At 41.2% G+C, this 15,988-nt stretch overlaps 1 protein-coding gene and 1 pseudogene across 1 annotated transcript in view; both read right to left on the bottom strand.

Moving 5' to 3' along the window:
- Positions 1 to 15,988, bottom strand: part of PRIM2 (DNA primase subunit 2) — a 320,402-nt gene that overhangs the window by 269,691 nt on the left and 34,723 nt on the right.
- On the bottom strand, positions 7,446 to 8,549 carry LOC110582198 (annotated as a pseudogene).

Genomic DNA, 15,988 nt, shown 5'->3' on the forward strand with positions numbered 1-15,988 from the left:
TATCTCAGTAATTCTGCCTAGCTGATCAATGTAAAAATCAATCGTCTGGTTACTTAATTACTGCTTTTTTTTTTAATAACATAGGCACATTTTAAATATACTAAAATTTATAGAGAGAAAGATTAATTCCTTATACATATGCTCATTTCTTCTCTTCTACATGAAAACCTTTCTCCATCCCCCCCACCCCACCCCACCAAACTGGGTGATTTATACAAGAATTCTTCAAAGTCTCCTAAATAAATCAAAACAGCAGTAATTCCTGAGCTGGACATAAGAGGACCAGAAACTTACTATCTGCCAGATACGTTCCACCCCATCCCACCCCATCACACAAATATTTCTTCAGCATCTCCTATGACCCAAGTACAGAGCCAAGAGATAACACAGCTACCTTATAAATTAACTGTATTATTTAACCATAGCAAAACCTTATAAAAGAAGTTGACTCTATTAACAATTAAATCTGAAAGCAGCAGCTACCCACAAGAGGAAAGAGCCTGGTTTCTGGCATGCAGTGGAAGAGTGAAAGGTCTGTAAGGGCCTCAATGTCCCCCAAGCCCGATGCTTAGCCTTGCTTACATGAGTGAGAGATGGGCAGAATGAAAGGAAGCACACTCATTAAAGTGGAAGAGAGCCAACAGGTGATCCATCCCGGGAACCTATTTTCAGAACCCACCTCAGACTGTCTACTCAGACAACTGTAGATAAACTGAGTTGCAAGTGACCAACAGCACTGCTAGGGCATTGGCTTTAGCTGAAGCTTACAGAACAGCACTGCACAGGGTAGACAGGCAGCATTTTTTTTTTAAAGATTTATTTATTTATTTTAGAGAGACAGAGAGCGTGCGCCCACAGTGGTGAGGGGCAGAGGGAAAGGAAGAGAGAATCTAAGCAGACTCCACACTGAGTGCGGAACCTGATGTAGGGCTTGATCTCACCACCCTGAGATCATGACCTGAGCCAAAACTCAGAGTAGGACGCTTAACCAACTGCGCCACCCAGGCACCCCAGCCAGGCAGCATTGATAGCATTAAGATTTACTGAGAAAAGCTTCATGCTCCTAAAAGGCAGGAAACCTAGGAAGCCACATAAGGGCACAGAAGATGGAAGTGAGTCACTTTTAATTAACCAATCTCAATCAATCAATCAATTTCTATCTCTCTCTGGCTCACACATGTGCACACACACACATACACACACACACACACCTCAGTTCTGAACTGGGAAACAGGACTCAGTGGCCAGTTTATAGGCTGAGTCACTTCCAGGCTGTGGCCTAGAAAAATGGCAATAATATAGCAAAATATAAAATAACAATGAATAAACAAAATACTGTGTAATCATTGATACTAAATACCAAAACAGCAATATTAAGAAAATTTATTTAAAAACTTTGATCTAGGGCGCCTGGGTGGCTCAGTTGGTTAAGCGACTGCCTTCGGCTCAGGTCATGATCCTGGAGTCCTGGGATCGAGTCCCACATCGGGCTCCCGGCTCGGCGAGGAGTGTGCTTCTCCCTCTGACCCTATCCCCTCTCATGCTGTTTTTCTCTCTCTCTCTCTCTCAAATAAATAAATAAATAAAATCTTTAAAAAAAAAAAAAAAAAACTTTGCTCTATTGCTGAGACCTAATATATAAATACACTACAAATGACAATGAGTTAAGTATAAAAATATGGAACTTTAGAGAAATAAGGCACAGTGGAAAAAGTCAACTAGAAGAGTATATGCATTATTCTATTCCAACCAGGAAGCTAAAAGCCTGGTAGACACCTGGAGTCAGAACTGAAACAACTTTATACCAAAACTATCGATGAATCTTTTGTTCATTTATTTTCATTTACGTCTCTCATCCTTACTCTCAGTGGATACCCAAAAAATAGACCCCTCTGGAGACCTACCAGTGATCCTACAGTCTTTCTCATTTGATTAAGCTCTGACCCCCATCTATCCACCTCATTCATTTGTATATTCCCTCTGTTGAACACATTCCAAAATATTTTCTACTTTGTCCTATAGTAACCAACCCCCACAGGCTCAACCTCTTTCTGAATGCTCCCCTACCTCTGCTGCCTCCGAGAACAGAGCTCTATCGTAAATGGAAATAAACTCATTCCTCCCTTCTCCCTCCATTGTGGCCAGTACCTCCCCCTACAGATGACTGCTCTCCACCAGGAACTGCCTCAAACTCATCCAGCCCTTTTGGCACTCACTATAGTGACCAACCATCCCAGTTTTCCCAGGATTAGGGGTTTCTCAAGACATAGGGCTTTCAGTGCTAAACCTGGGACAGACACTACCCAAACCCAAACTTTGTCAACACTGTAACATCCACCTTCTTGCCACTGCCCTAAAAGACAGATACATCCATATGGATGATCCCCTCAACACCAGTCTTACAGTCCTTGGCACATTCTGCCCACTCACACTCTACCTCAGCAGCTCACTCCCAAGGTCAGAGCCCCATTCACAACTACCCCCCCACCCCTCAACATACATATACTCCCCCCAACCATACCTCCTCACCCTCCCTGCTCACCTACTCCACATCCCCACTACACAGGCTCCCTGGATCCATCAGTCTCTTCCCCCCACCCCCAGGCCTTTAACTCTTCCTGGTTTTAATTTTCATCCCCAAATATATTTCATCCTCCAATTCTATCAATCTATGTGCACTCCCCATAGCACACCATGGCTTTTATCTCTGTGTCTTTACACTTATTTCCCATATTGGAAATGCCCTTCCATACCCTCTGTTACTACTGGAAAATGTCTACATAGCTAACACATTATCTCTACAAAGTCTCCCCAGATTTTCTCAGTAAAAGCTACTTCCTTTTCTGTGCTTGAACATGTGGTATTATAGTACTTATGTACTATACTATAAGCATTTATATGTGTATCTCCTTTGCTATATGAACCTAAGCACAAAGAAATTTGTTATACTTATTATATTCCCAGCTCTCATCACAATAACTGGTGAAATGTTTACAAACCGGAATATATAAACTATGGAGGGTGACAATATTCAAACTGAAAAAACAAAGAAAAAGATTAAATAAATATTCTGAAAAATATAATGAAACTCCAGAAAACTAAAAATGTATAATCAGAGCATACAATAATTCATCAAATAAATGACAATAGCTATGAAGCTATTTTACCTTTTTTTTAAGGTTCTATTTATTTGAGAGAGAGAGAGAGAGCGCGCAGGAGCCCACACAAGCAGGGGAGCAGCAGAGGGAGAGGGAGAAGCAGGCTTCACTGAGCAGAGAGCCCGACACGGGGCTCGATCCCAGGGCCCTGGGATCATGACCTGAGTCGAAGGCAGCTGCCCAGCCAACTGAGCCATCCAGGCACCCCTTAACCTTTTAAAAAAATTAGACCCCATCCTCCCTCCTAGTCAGTATTCTGTCTAGACAGAGGCTGCAAAGAATACGCTGGGGGGAGGAGAGGCGCAGAGTTTGCTGCGTCTCCAATAGCACAGCAATAAATGCAGGCTCTTGGGTTCTAGACCTAGCCATTAGGCAGCTTCTAATTAAGTTATTCAGATCTACTTTCCAGTGAAAATAATGAAAAATGGTGGATCAACCATTTTTTAAAAATCAGTTTACAAGGGGCGTCTAGGTGGCTCAGGGCTCAGTCAGTTAAGCATCTGACTCTTGATTTTGGCTCAGCATGATCTCGACGTGGTGAGATCAAGCCCCAAGTTGGGCCCCGTGCTCAGCGCAGAGTCTGCTCGAGATTCTCTCTTCCTCAGTCCCTCACCCCACGTGCCCACAAGCAAGGTCTCTCTCAAATAAATAAAACTAAATAAAAAATAAAATAAAAATTAGTTTGCAAGAATTAAAAAACTGACAAGAGGAACTGCCCTTTTTTGAGGAAAATCTAAGCCCAGGAGAACCAAAGCCAATTTTGCCCAGAAGGCATCAGCCAATGGCATCCACTTATACTTCAGATCCTCAGCCTCAAGGGGCAAAGTGAAAAGATAAGGATTAGAGCCTGCCAAACATGGGATCCCAAAGGAGACCCTTCCTACATTAAATTGGGACCCCAAAGGACGACATTCTCAAGGAACCAATGAACTAGAATTGACCCTCCATCTCTTCCCCAACCACAGGAGAATGAAAAGCAGGCAGTTTTGGCACTGGACAAGTCAGGAAAAGAAAAAAGTAGGAAAAACAAAGTCTTTCAGAAGCTTAGCCACTCCAGGCACACATCCACAGTTTTGATGGGCCAGGGAGCCACATCCTTAAATATAGTTTAAAAACAGTCCTTGACAAGTAATACCCCCAGAAGCCTGGGAGAAGCCAATAGAGTACCTCTCAGAGGAGAGCACACTCATCCTGGGAACCCCCGAAAAAAACTATATAAGGGCAATAATCAGTTAAAGATAACCAGGCACACAAGGAAACAAAACAGGAGTGAAAAACAAGCACAAACAACAGCAAAAACTGACCACACAAATTTTAAATCTTAGAATTATCAGACACAGATTAAAAAGCAATCTACATTTATAGACAACAAATTTTAAACTGACTGCAAAGAACAAAAATCCATTTAACAGTTTTTTTTTTTTTAAGATTTATTTGAGAGCGAGCAATTGCACAGGGAGTGGGGGGGGGAGGAGAGGGAGAGGAAGAGAAAATCTCAAGCAGACTCCCTGCTGAGTGGGAAGCCCAACATGGGGCTCAATCTCATGACCCCGAGATCATGACCTGAGCAGAAGCCAAGAATAGGACACTTAACCAACTGCACCACCCAGGCACCCCTAACATAGCAGATCTTTAAAGGAACCAAACAGAACTTCTAGAAATTACAATAGCCAAAATTTAAAACCTAATGGCAGCAGAACTGACAAAACAATAGAGAAATAAAATGGGAAATGGTTCAAGAGAAATAATCTATAATTCAACAGATAAAGAATAAAAAGGAAAATGCAGATATTAGAATGAGATGTGAAGAACCGACTAAGAAGATCTAAAATACGTTGGATTGGAATCCCAGGCAGAGAATAAAGAATAAGGACAAGAGCACCACTCGAGAGATTCAAGAAGCCTAGTGAAACGTGAGAAAATAAAAAGAATCCCACTGCTCAACAAACAGAACATTTAAATCAAGCAGAAGTGAATCAGAGTATCTTAAAAGGAGACAACAAGCAAGGTAGCTGTGTTTTGTGTTTTTTTGGGTTTTTTTTTTTTTTTGAACTTTAAAGATCAGATTTTTTTTGGAGACAACAAAAAGAAAAACCCACAATTCAAAGGATGGGATTTTACATCTCAAGACAACTCCCAGGTAATAAGTCTACAGTTTACAAATCATTTTCATAGAAGGTATTTTGTACAAATCTTACATGTATTAAGGAGCAGGACATAATCCCCATTTCTGTTTTAACGGGGGGGAAGGGGAGCAGGAAAGGGGAGTGGGAAAAAACAGCTTTTTTTGGACACAACTATTTGGAAGGAGTAGACCTGAAGAAGGCAAACCCTACCTTTTCATCCTCTACAGCAAAGAGTTTTAAAAAAAAAAACTTTCAGCCTTGGGTATCTCTCTCTGAAAGCCACTTCCTGGCTACTGGCCAATCCAAGCCAATTATTTAAAGTTCTTCATGTGGTATTTTATGTCCACTGGGTAAATGATTCATTATGCGCACTGCTACAGCACTCATAAACCAACATGTCTGCAGGGCTAGGCAGGGTCTAACCTAGGAATGATGGGAGAAGGGCTTGTAAACAAGAGACTAAGGTGTCATTTTCTCTGCAGGTACCAATAACACCCATAAGGATACTGTCTACTAGGCTGACCATACAAAAGTGCACATAAAAGCACACAAGTTCAGCTAATATGCTGCAAAAGAAACAAGGACCTTGTTAAACAGTTCTCTCCATTATCATTTGTTCTCTCTCAAGGGATGTTAAAACAAACAAACAAATAAACCCACACATTGGTTGAGGCCACATTATAAATCCAAACACTGGTGTGGGATTTCCGTGGAGAGAGGGAAACGTGTAAAAACAAAAACAAAAGCCCCAAACATGGTTGTAAGAATGGCTCACAACTTACCTGTCCCTATTTATCAACCCTCACTCACTACCTAAGGCCATTAATTCCAGAGTTTTCTGCTGTATAAAAGGGGTCAGAGAAGTAGAATAGGAATGGAGGGAAGGAGTGAGAGTCAAAGACATGAAAAAGCCAAGATCTCCTGAAGAAAAGCAGTGATTCCTCATTTGCTTCTGTTCCCTGGGGCTAATACAGAGTGCCTAGAGCACGTATGTGATTTAAACAGAAACTGCCTTTTTGGGAGGTAACAGCAAGGAGTAGCACGAGGGAACATAAGACCAGGACAGGATTTTTAAAGCTTCGAGATCTCAAAAGTCCAAAATCTCAGAACTTTCAGAAGGGATGCTGTTTAACAAAGGGCAAAACCCTTTCTTATACAAGACGACCCCCACGTGCCTTCTGCCCCAGTGTTCACCACTGGTCATACCAGCTCCCCCGATCACTCGTGCAAAATAATGTGCCACCTCCCCACAGCTTCTTTTCAAACCACGATTCTCCCACTTATTTTGGTCACCAAGCAGTCCTATTCTTTAGTGGCCGATAGAGTCCCTCCCCACTACCCCCCTGAGGGGTAAAAATGAAGGAATTCCCCCAGGCTGGTCCCAGGAACTCAGAATTAACTAAGAGGAGGGGCAGGCAGCCTCCTGGAGACAAAAACAACTTCAGAAACTAAACCTACCTTTCCAAGGATGGAAAATTTATTCAGATAAAGTTTGAGAATTCATTTATGTCACAACAGGATAATAAGAATTAAGAGGTACAAATCTCACACTCTGGGGCGCCTGGGTGGCTCAGTCAGTTAAGCATCTGCCTTCGGCTCAGGTCATGATCCCGGGGTCCTGGGATCGAGCCCCGCATCGGGCTCCCTGCTCTGTGGGAAGCCTGCTTCTCCCTCTCCCACTCCCCCTGCTTGTGTTCCCACTCTGGCTGTCTCTCTCTGTCAAATAAATAAAATCTTTAAAAAAAATAAATAAATAAAAAGAAATCTCACACTCTTCCTTAAGCCTGCCCTACTGCCCAACCGGATTCCAGACACTGCATCATGTCACCGCCATTTTATTAAATGGAGGCCTCCCCAGCCCCTCCCCGGCACTAATCACACAGGCAACTGCATGTGTCATAAAAATGCACAACTTTTCCATGAAAAGCTGTACGTCTCTTTCTCTCTAGCTACACTGGCAATTCTCCAGTTATTTCAATATTTTAAAGGCTGCAGCAGTGTGCAAAAGAATTTCATTTCATTTCGGGTTTGTTTTTGTTTTTTTTTCAAAGAAAGGTCTCGAGGAGATGGTGAGTTTTACTGTCTTGTCTGGAAAGAGGTTTGATCTGCTCTCGAATATTCCAGGGTGAAGAGACCTGGAGAAAGTATAGGATGCAGAGGTCTATTTGGTATAATCTTCTCCTTCATTCTCATCTTCACCACCAACGGAGAGAGCAGCATATCGGCTTACAGAACTGAACTTGGAAGTTGGATTTTCTTCAGGTCTCTTTGGCTGGTGCAGATGAGCAGTCCTGATCCTTTTTGCCATCTTTCCTGTCTGACTCCTTCCAGTGGTCTTTGTTCCCTCCATTTCCTGGACTGCAGCTGGAGCTCCCACTTTGGCCCTTTGGGACACTCACCCCATCTACTTTATTTTCATCTTTCCTTGCTGTTCCTTCCTCAGATGGTTGATCCGGAACTACTTTCCCCCCACCGCTTGTGGGAATTACTGCTCTGTGTCTGAGCTTTGAGATCGAGCAGGAGGGTTAGGACTTCGCATCACCCAAGCACTCTCCTTTGGTGGAAGGGCTGGCATTACCTTTAGAGGCTGTTGAGGTTTGGGAGGCTTAGAAGTTGGAGAGGGACACTCTTCCTCCTTATTGAGTGTTTTATTTTCTAGAGACTTCTCCCTCTCTCTCTTTCCTGCATTTCTCCCAGCTGTGGCTGAGGTCCCAGTCTGTGATGGCTCACTTCCTGTCCAGGACTGTTCTGTTCCTGAATTTCTTCACTTCGCCAGCTTGGGTGTCTCCCCCAAGGCCATTGTTGCAGTTTTGGCTCATCCAGCTGGCCTTTCAGTTTCTCCCGCTCCTTCTGCAGCCACTCTTCTACTTCTCAGTCTTTAGCAGCTGTGTCGACAGGCTTTCCCCCTCCAAAGACAGAGGTTGCTCAGGTGGACTGGGAGGTGCTAGCAGAGGAATCATCTTCCTTAGGAGTACTCCAAGGCTTTACATTGTTTGTTTTTTTTGGAGGGAGGGGAGAGGGGAGGAGGACCTCTATCATCATGCCCGTAATTATTCTGAGAGTAATCCTCTCTGGAGCTCCATGACCGATCATCTCATCTGTCATATCCATCTTCATAGCGGTCCCCACCTCCTCTGTAGTTGTCATCCATACAGTACCCACTACCAAATGTTCTTCTGCTACTGCCTATCCTGGAATCATACTCTCTGCCATAATCTCTGCTGCTTCAGTCCTCATAGCGATCCTGGCCCCCATATAGATCCATGGTATCTCAGTGTGGGCTATCACAATAGGAGGGTGACTATCTTATTCTCAGGGGAGCTACAGGTAGACTATCAGCTGACTTCTCAATAGCAAAAATGGAAGCCAGAAGACAGAAAAATTCTATATATTAAACATGTTAAAAGAAAAGCACCTACCTTAAAATCTTTAAAGAAAAAAAAAGGCTGTCTGGCTAAGTCGGTAGAACATGCGACTCTATCTCAGAGTTGTAAGTTGGAGCCCCACATTGGGTGTAGAGATTACTTAAAAATAAAATCTTGCGGGCGCCTGGGTGGCTCAGTTGGTTAAGCGACTGCCTTCGGCTCAGGTCATGATCCTGGAGTCCCTGGATCGAGTCCCGCATCGGGCTCTCTGCTCGGCAGGGAGCCTGCTTCTCCCTCTGACCCTCCCCCCTCTCATGTGCTCTCTCTGTCTCTTTCATTCTCTCTGTCTCAAATAAATAAATAAAAATCTTTTTAAAAATAAATAAATAAATAAATAAAATAAAATAAAATCTTGCAAGAAAAAGAACCTGCCAACCTAAAATTCTACATCCAGCAAAAATACCTTTCAGTAAAGAATGCAATCTCCTTTCTTGCTTTTTGGTTTGTGTGACAATGCCTAAAAGATAAAAGAAGTATAGCAATAAAACCTTAAAGAAATGTACTTCACCTCAAACTAATGCAACATAAGAAGAGCTGGACATTTATGGAAAGATGAACATTTAATGTTCTCCTGTACATCTCCCTGATACGCATAAATTTTTATTATTATTAATTGGTTATTTATATAATTGTGTCATGATTACTCAACAGATAAGAAGACCCAAGGGTCAGGTACCATTTATATGCTTTGTTGGATATCCTTCCTACACACACTCATGATCACTCTATGCCCAGTTTCGGAAATATTTACTAACCGCTGAGACAGTCAACAGTTCAAGACTGAACTCCTATGATTATAATTCATTTCACCCAAACACACTTGGAATTTCATTTCAATGGTTTAACATAAAATATCAGACTAACAATTCTTCTGATTTTACATTATTAAACTTTATAAAAACTAAACATTTTGGAGCAAAACTGCAATGAATAGTAAGTCTGCTTTAAAACTACTGTAGCCGGGGGGCGCCTGGGTGGCTCAGTCGGTTAAGCGGCTGCCTTCGGCTCGGGTCATGATCCCAGGGTCCTGGGATTGAGCCCTGCATCGGGCTCCCTGCTCAGCGGAGAGCCTGCTTCTCCCTCTCCCTCTGCCTGCCTCTCTGCGTACTTGTTCTATCTCTCTGTCAAATAAATAAATAAAATCTTTAAAAAAAATAAAAAATAAAAATAAAATAAAAATAAAACTACTATACCCGGAAGTTTGTTCCCCACTCACCAGTTTCCCTATGAACTAAGTTAATCAAGTGTCTGAAATTTGCAACTGTTTCTTTAATTCCAAACTATTTCAAGCAACCAGTTAATTGGCAGAATGCCTATTTCTTCACACAGCTTTCTATTACTGAGCTTCAAATTTTCTTCTTTATGACATCTCCCTTATGTTATCTTCTGCAATAACCTTTTGGTGCACAATTAAAGGCCTCCCAAACTCAATCTTTGCTGAGGTTCCAACTGGCAAATGTCTTCAAAAAAAAAAAAAAACAAAAGAGGGCGCCTGGGTGGCTCAGTTGGTTAAGCTACTGCCTTTGGCTCAGGTCATGATCCTGGAGTCCCGGGATCGAGTCCCGCATCGGGCTCCCTGCTCCGCAGGGAGTCTGCTTCTCCCTCTGCCCCTCCCCCCTCTCATGTGCTCTCTCTCATTCTCTCTCTCAAATAAATAAATAAAATCTTTAAAACAAAACAAAACAAAGTAATTTTCCTTTTCCATTTTTACAGTGTAGCCCAGTAGAAAATTGTTCAACTTTACTTGGTTCTAAGTTTTAAAACTACATAGCACTTTGGACATTTTTTCAAGATGAATGGAAGAGAGGCAGCCAAACTCTAATTCATGAAAGATATGGTAAAAACTGAAGCTTTCCAAGTTAAGCAGCTAACAGCAGATTACAAAAATATGGCTTTACTTGCCTGGGGAGGAAAGGCTGAAACTTGCTTAAGAGTCAGTATGGGGGCGCCTGGGTGGCTCAGTTGGTTAAGCGACTGCCTTCGGCTCAGGTCATGATCCTGGAGTCCCAGGATCGAGTCCCGCATCGGGCTCCCTGCTCAGCAGGGAGTCTGCTTCTCCCTCTGACCCTCCCCCCTCTCATGCTCTATCTCATTCTCTCTCTCAAATAAATAAATAAATATATATATATATATTAAAAAAAAAAAAAAAAAGAGTCAGTATGGACTCAGGGTGCCTGGCTGGCTCAGCCAGAAGAGCATTCGACTCTTGATCTTGGGGTTGTGAGTTCGAGCTCCATGTTGGGTGTAGAGATTACTTAAATAAATAAAAAATTTAAAAAAAAAAGTCAGTATGGACCAATGATGCATCTATGTTTATTCAAGCAAATGGAGAATGAAAAATAAAGTCAAATTGATTTGTTATCATTTCCTCTTACAGGCCATGGGAAATCAAGTCTTATTACTAAATTTACATTTCCATTATATTATTTGAAATTCAAACAGTGAGAATACTAGCTATTGTTCCTGCCTGGGGTAAAGAGAAAGGAGGTATTTATTCCAAGAAATGTTTAAATACATAGGTTTGCAACTGAAAATATTAGAAAGCAGTTTTATGGCTTTGACAAAGGTTTCCTATCTGTTGACCCAGTTCAACATTTTCAGTTCCTCAGAAAATTATTCAAACATTTGATGGTGTAGTTGGCACAATATCCCACCCACCCAAATAGCTCTGCTACCCCCTTTCTGCCTTATCTTTTAAGATTCAGTTCAAATACTGTCAGCTCAATGACACCTTCCTAGATTAATCCAGTCTGTAGCAAATATCCTCTTTACTTTTTCATAACTCTTAGAGACTGTATCAAACATTCTGGCATGTGATTATTTTGCCTTGTTCTCTGTTTCATGAAAACAGTCTCTTTCTACTCTCTCAAACCACAAATGTTATAAATCCTCCATAATGCAGAACATAATGCTGGATATACATAAAGCATTATCAAATATTAAGTATAAAGTACTATGAAGGACATCAGTAGCTATGTCATTTTCTATGTCATATATACCTGAGAGTAGAATTCTGGTAGCTAGGGACTTAGCTTAAAGATACATCTGCATAGCAAGCACACTTTCTATAAACTGTGTTAATTTGGGTACCTTAGTAGGAAAGAGGCAGGTAGATTCAAGTCCCTCCAAGCCACTTCCTAATGCTGACAGGGATTTAGACAAGCGTTCCCCATCATCTTATACATTTACCCTCCATCAAGGAAGAAAGAGGCTACTCATCCATTTGTCATACTTCAAAGTCCATCAAGAGCTTCCTTCCCTTGCTTATACTCCTACCTCAACTTACAGTGCTCTAATTCCATTCCTAAAACATTCATGTGTTTCATCTGCACTGAAAATACGGATTCAAATACAGGAAGCAGCCATGATACCACCGAGAAAGGCTGGTGTTATTCAGGGACATCCGGTTATCAAGCACTGCCAACACCAGACGTGAGGGGAAGCAGCACTAGCTGCACTACACAGAGGCCACTCCGCTGTACGCCATCAAGTCACAGCTCTCCTTCTACTCCTCTACATCAGAAATAGGGAAAAAAGAGCTCATTTCTGCCTTGAAGAACAGATAATCATGTCACCCTCCCCATAACAGCCCTCATTCTTGTAATACTGTAATTATGTATTTTATCCATATTGTAGTATAAGCTTCTCCTTCCAAAGCTAAACTCCTACCCCACCTAAGTGTGGCCATTTTCATTCTATATGCTCAAAATTGCGAAAAGAGAAAACACTGAATTCATACATTCTAGAGCCATTATGTTGTTCTCTGTAATGATCCTGACATTGATCTCTTAAAATACCAGTCACTTGGTTCCTTATCTATATCTTCCTTGCTAATGTTAACTTTGAGTTACCAAAAAAGAAAAAAGACAAAATTATTATTTCTATTTTGTAGAAATAAATAACAGCAGCCTCGGGACACATATATGAGAATCATCTTGTTCACTTTGTTTCTTGCCTCCAGTAAGATCATTACAACCCAAAAGTGATACAGCTTAAGGAATCCAGAAAGCTAAGCAGCAAATTCAAACAGTTGTATATGTACTACATTTATCCCTGATTCTCCTGTTCCATAAGCAAAGTGTTATAATAGCAGTAATGTGTCTGTTAACACAAAAAGGTTTTATTAGGCCTTATTAGGCCTCTACTCTCCTCCTTCCCTGGACTTAAAGGTTTTTTAATCCATTTTCAGTTGTTTTTGTTTTGTTTTGTTTTTTTTTATTTATTTATTTGAGAGAGACAGAGATAGTGAGAGAGAGCTCGAGCAGGAAGGAGGGGGAGAAGCAGGTTTCCCGCGGAGCAGGGAACCCGATGCGGGGCTCGATCCCAGAACCCCGGGATCATGACCTGAGCCGAAGGCAGAGGCTTAACCATCTGAGCCACCCAGGCGCCCCGATCCATTTTCAGTTTTTCAATAAGAGATCATTTCCAAGATTTTCCATATGAATTAGAATTTCTCCCTTAACTACCATAATCCAAACTCCACATACTGAGAACCAATACAAACCATTAAATGCTGAAAATTAAAAAGAAAATAGAAATCTGCAACCGTTTCAAAACAGCACACAAAAATCAAGGAGCCTGTATAACTTATGATTGCTTTTACTCTCTTATTTAACCCTTTCTATTTAAGAAAGTGCTTTAAATCCCCCATAGCACCTACACAGAGCCCTAACCACATCTCTTAGTTCACCATCTCTTCGCTGAATTGAGTGTAGCAAGCAAAAAGGACTCTCCACAATCTATACTCTGAAATGAAGTCATTAATTTGGACCACTCTAAATTTTGGCAAACTCATGAGAGGGTAAGAACACTGTTTAAAAACATCAACTACCTTATACCTTATTACCGCTCTTTCCCGGGTCCTGAAACATAAAAAGGTCTCTCTGGAAATCAAGAAGACCTCAAAGGATTCTCAGACTCCCGGCAAGATTCAGAAATGCAGCAAGCATCTCTTCAAAATTAAAAAGCCATAAACTTCTCAGCTAACTCTGTTGAAGCAGCTTCACCAAACTTCTGAAAAGTGGAAAGCATTTAATCAAGAATGTTCCCATTTCTCTCCCTTCTGAGTAATCTGAACTCCCTCAGAGTTACCTTCTCTACTTACCTAATGATCAGAATTTCATTTTCCATACTATTAACCATAGTTCTGAGTTACATAATTTTCATTACGTTTCATAGTCTTTCCAAATCATGGTAGAGTTGTTTTAGAGCATTTAGGGTACACTGTTTCGGCTTCTGTTCAAATTTAAGAAGTCAGAAGCTCTAGCTTAGCTACCATTTCCAGTTACATATCACTGCATAATAAATTACCCCTAAAACTTAGCGGCTTAAAGCAACAACCATTTTATTTTCTCCCAATTTTGTTGGTCAGAAATTCAGAAAGGATACAATTCCTCTGTTCCATGTGGCATCAAATGACGTCACTTGGGGTCCTGAGCTGATGAAAAGACTGAAGAGTCCAAGATGGCTTCACTCATATGTCTGGCACCGTGGCAGAGATGGCTAAACAGCTGGGCTCCACTGGGAATGTCGAGGAGTGCTGAGACGTGGCCTCTCCAGTATGGCAGCTGCCACTTTACGCCAGGCTTCAGAACAGACGTCTCCAGCAAGCAGATCTCAGCAAATCTAGTCAGACTTCTTACATGACATCTCAGGATTCCCAAAGAAAGTATGTCCGACAAAGGAAGTAGAAGCTGCCAGTTTCTTAAGGTCTGCACCCAGAAACTGGTAACAGTGTCACTTCCACCAAATTCTATTGGTCTAAGTAGTTACAAAACCCACAGCATTCTATTACCCTTTAAAACTATTACACAATAAATTGTTTTAATCTTCTGGGAGATAGAAAATAACCCATGATCAGGAACTGTCCAGTTGTCAATCTAGGAACTATCTCTACACACCCCTAAACCACTCGCACTACATATAAAGAATCAGACCAAAATCTGCACTTATTCATTTTAATAAAATTCCAGTATTCCAAATTTTATTAGCTTATCTTACACAACTGAGGTTCTTATAATTTTTTGTTATTATATATGTATGTATAGCAATTATTTTTTTTCTTCCAAGATTTTATTTAAATTCACATTAGTTAACACCCAGTGTAATATTAGTTTCAGGAGTAGAATTTAGTGATTCATCACTGACATACAACACCCACTGCTCATCACAAGTGCCCTTCTTAATGCCCATCCCCCCATCCCCCTCCCCTCCAGCAACTCTGTTTGTTCCCTATAGTCAAGAGTCTCTTATGGTTTGCCTCCCTCTCTGTTTTTATCTTATTTTTCCTTCCCTTCCCCTATGTTCATCTGTTTTGTTTCTTAAATCCCACATCATGAGTGAAATCATATGGTATTTGTCTTTCTCTGACTGACTTATTTTTGCTTAGCATAATACACTCTAGTCCCATCCACGTTGTTGGCAGACGGCAAGATTTCATTCTTTTTGATGGCTTAGTAATATTCCATTGTGTATATATACACCACATCTTCTTTAGCCATTCATCAGTCGATGGTCATTTGGGCTCTTTCCACAGTTTGGCTATTGTTGATATATTGTTGCTGTTATCAACACTGCGGTACATGTGCCCCTTCAAATCACTATGTTTGTATCCTCTGGATAAATACCTAGTAATGCAACTGCTGGGTCATAGGGTAGCTCTATTTTTAACTTTTTGAGGAACCTCCATACTGTCTTCCAGAGTGGCTGCACAAGCTTGCATTCCCATCAACAGTGTAAGAGGGTTCCCCTTTCTGCACATCTTCACCAACAACTGTTGTTTCCTAACTTGTTAATTTTAGCCATTCTGACAGGTGTGAGGTGGTATCTCGATGTGGTTTTGATTTGTACTTCCCTGATGATAAGTGATATTGAGCATCTTTTCATGTGTCTGTTAGCCATTTGTAGATCTTCTGTGGAAAAAAGTCTGTTCATGTCTTCTGCCCATTTCTTAACTGGATTATTTATTTTTTGGTGTTGAGTTTAATAAGTTCTTTATACATTTTGGAAACTAGCCCTTTCTCCAATATGTCATTTGTAAGTATCTTCTCCCATTCCATCGGTGGCCTTTTGGTTTTATTGATGGTTTCCTTCGCTGTACAGAAGTTTTTTATTTTGATGAGGTCCCAATAGTTCAGTTTTTGCCCTTGTTTCCCTTGCCTTCAGAGACGTGTCGAGGAAGAAGTTGCTATGGACGAGGTCAAAGAGGTTGCTGCCTGTGGTTCTCCTCTAGGATTTTGATGGATTCCTGTCTCACATTTAGGTCTTTCATCCATTTTAA

This window comes from Neomonachus schauinslandi, chromosome 8, assembly GCF_002201575.2.
Source record: "Neomonachus schauinslandi chromosome 8, ASM220157v2, whole genome shotgun sequence".
Taxonomy (NCBI): Eukaryota; Metazoa; Chordata; class Mammalia; order Carnivora; family Phocidae; genus Neomonachus; species Neomonachus schauinslandi.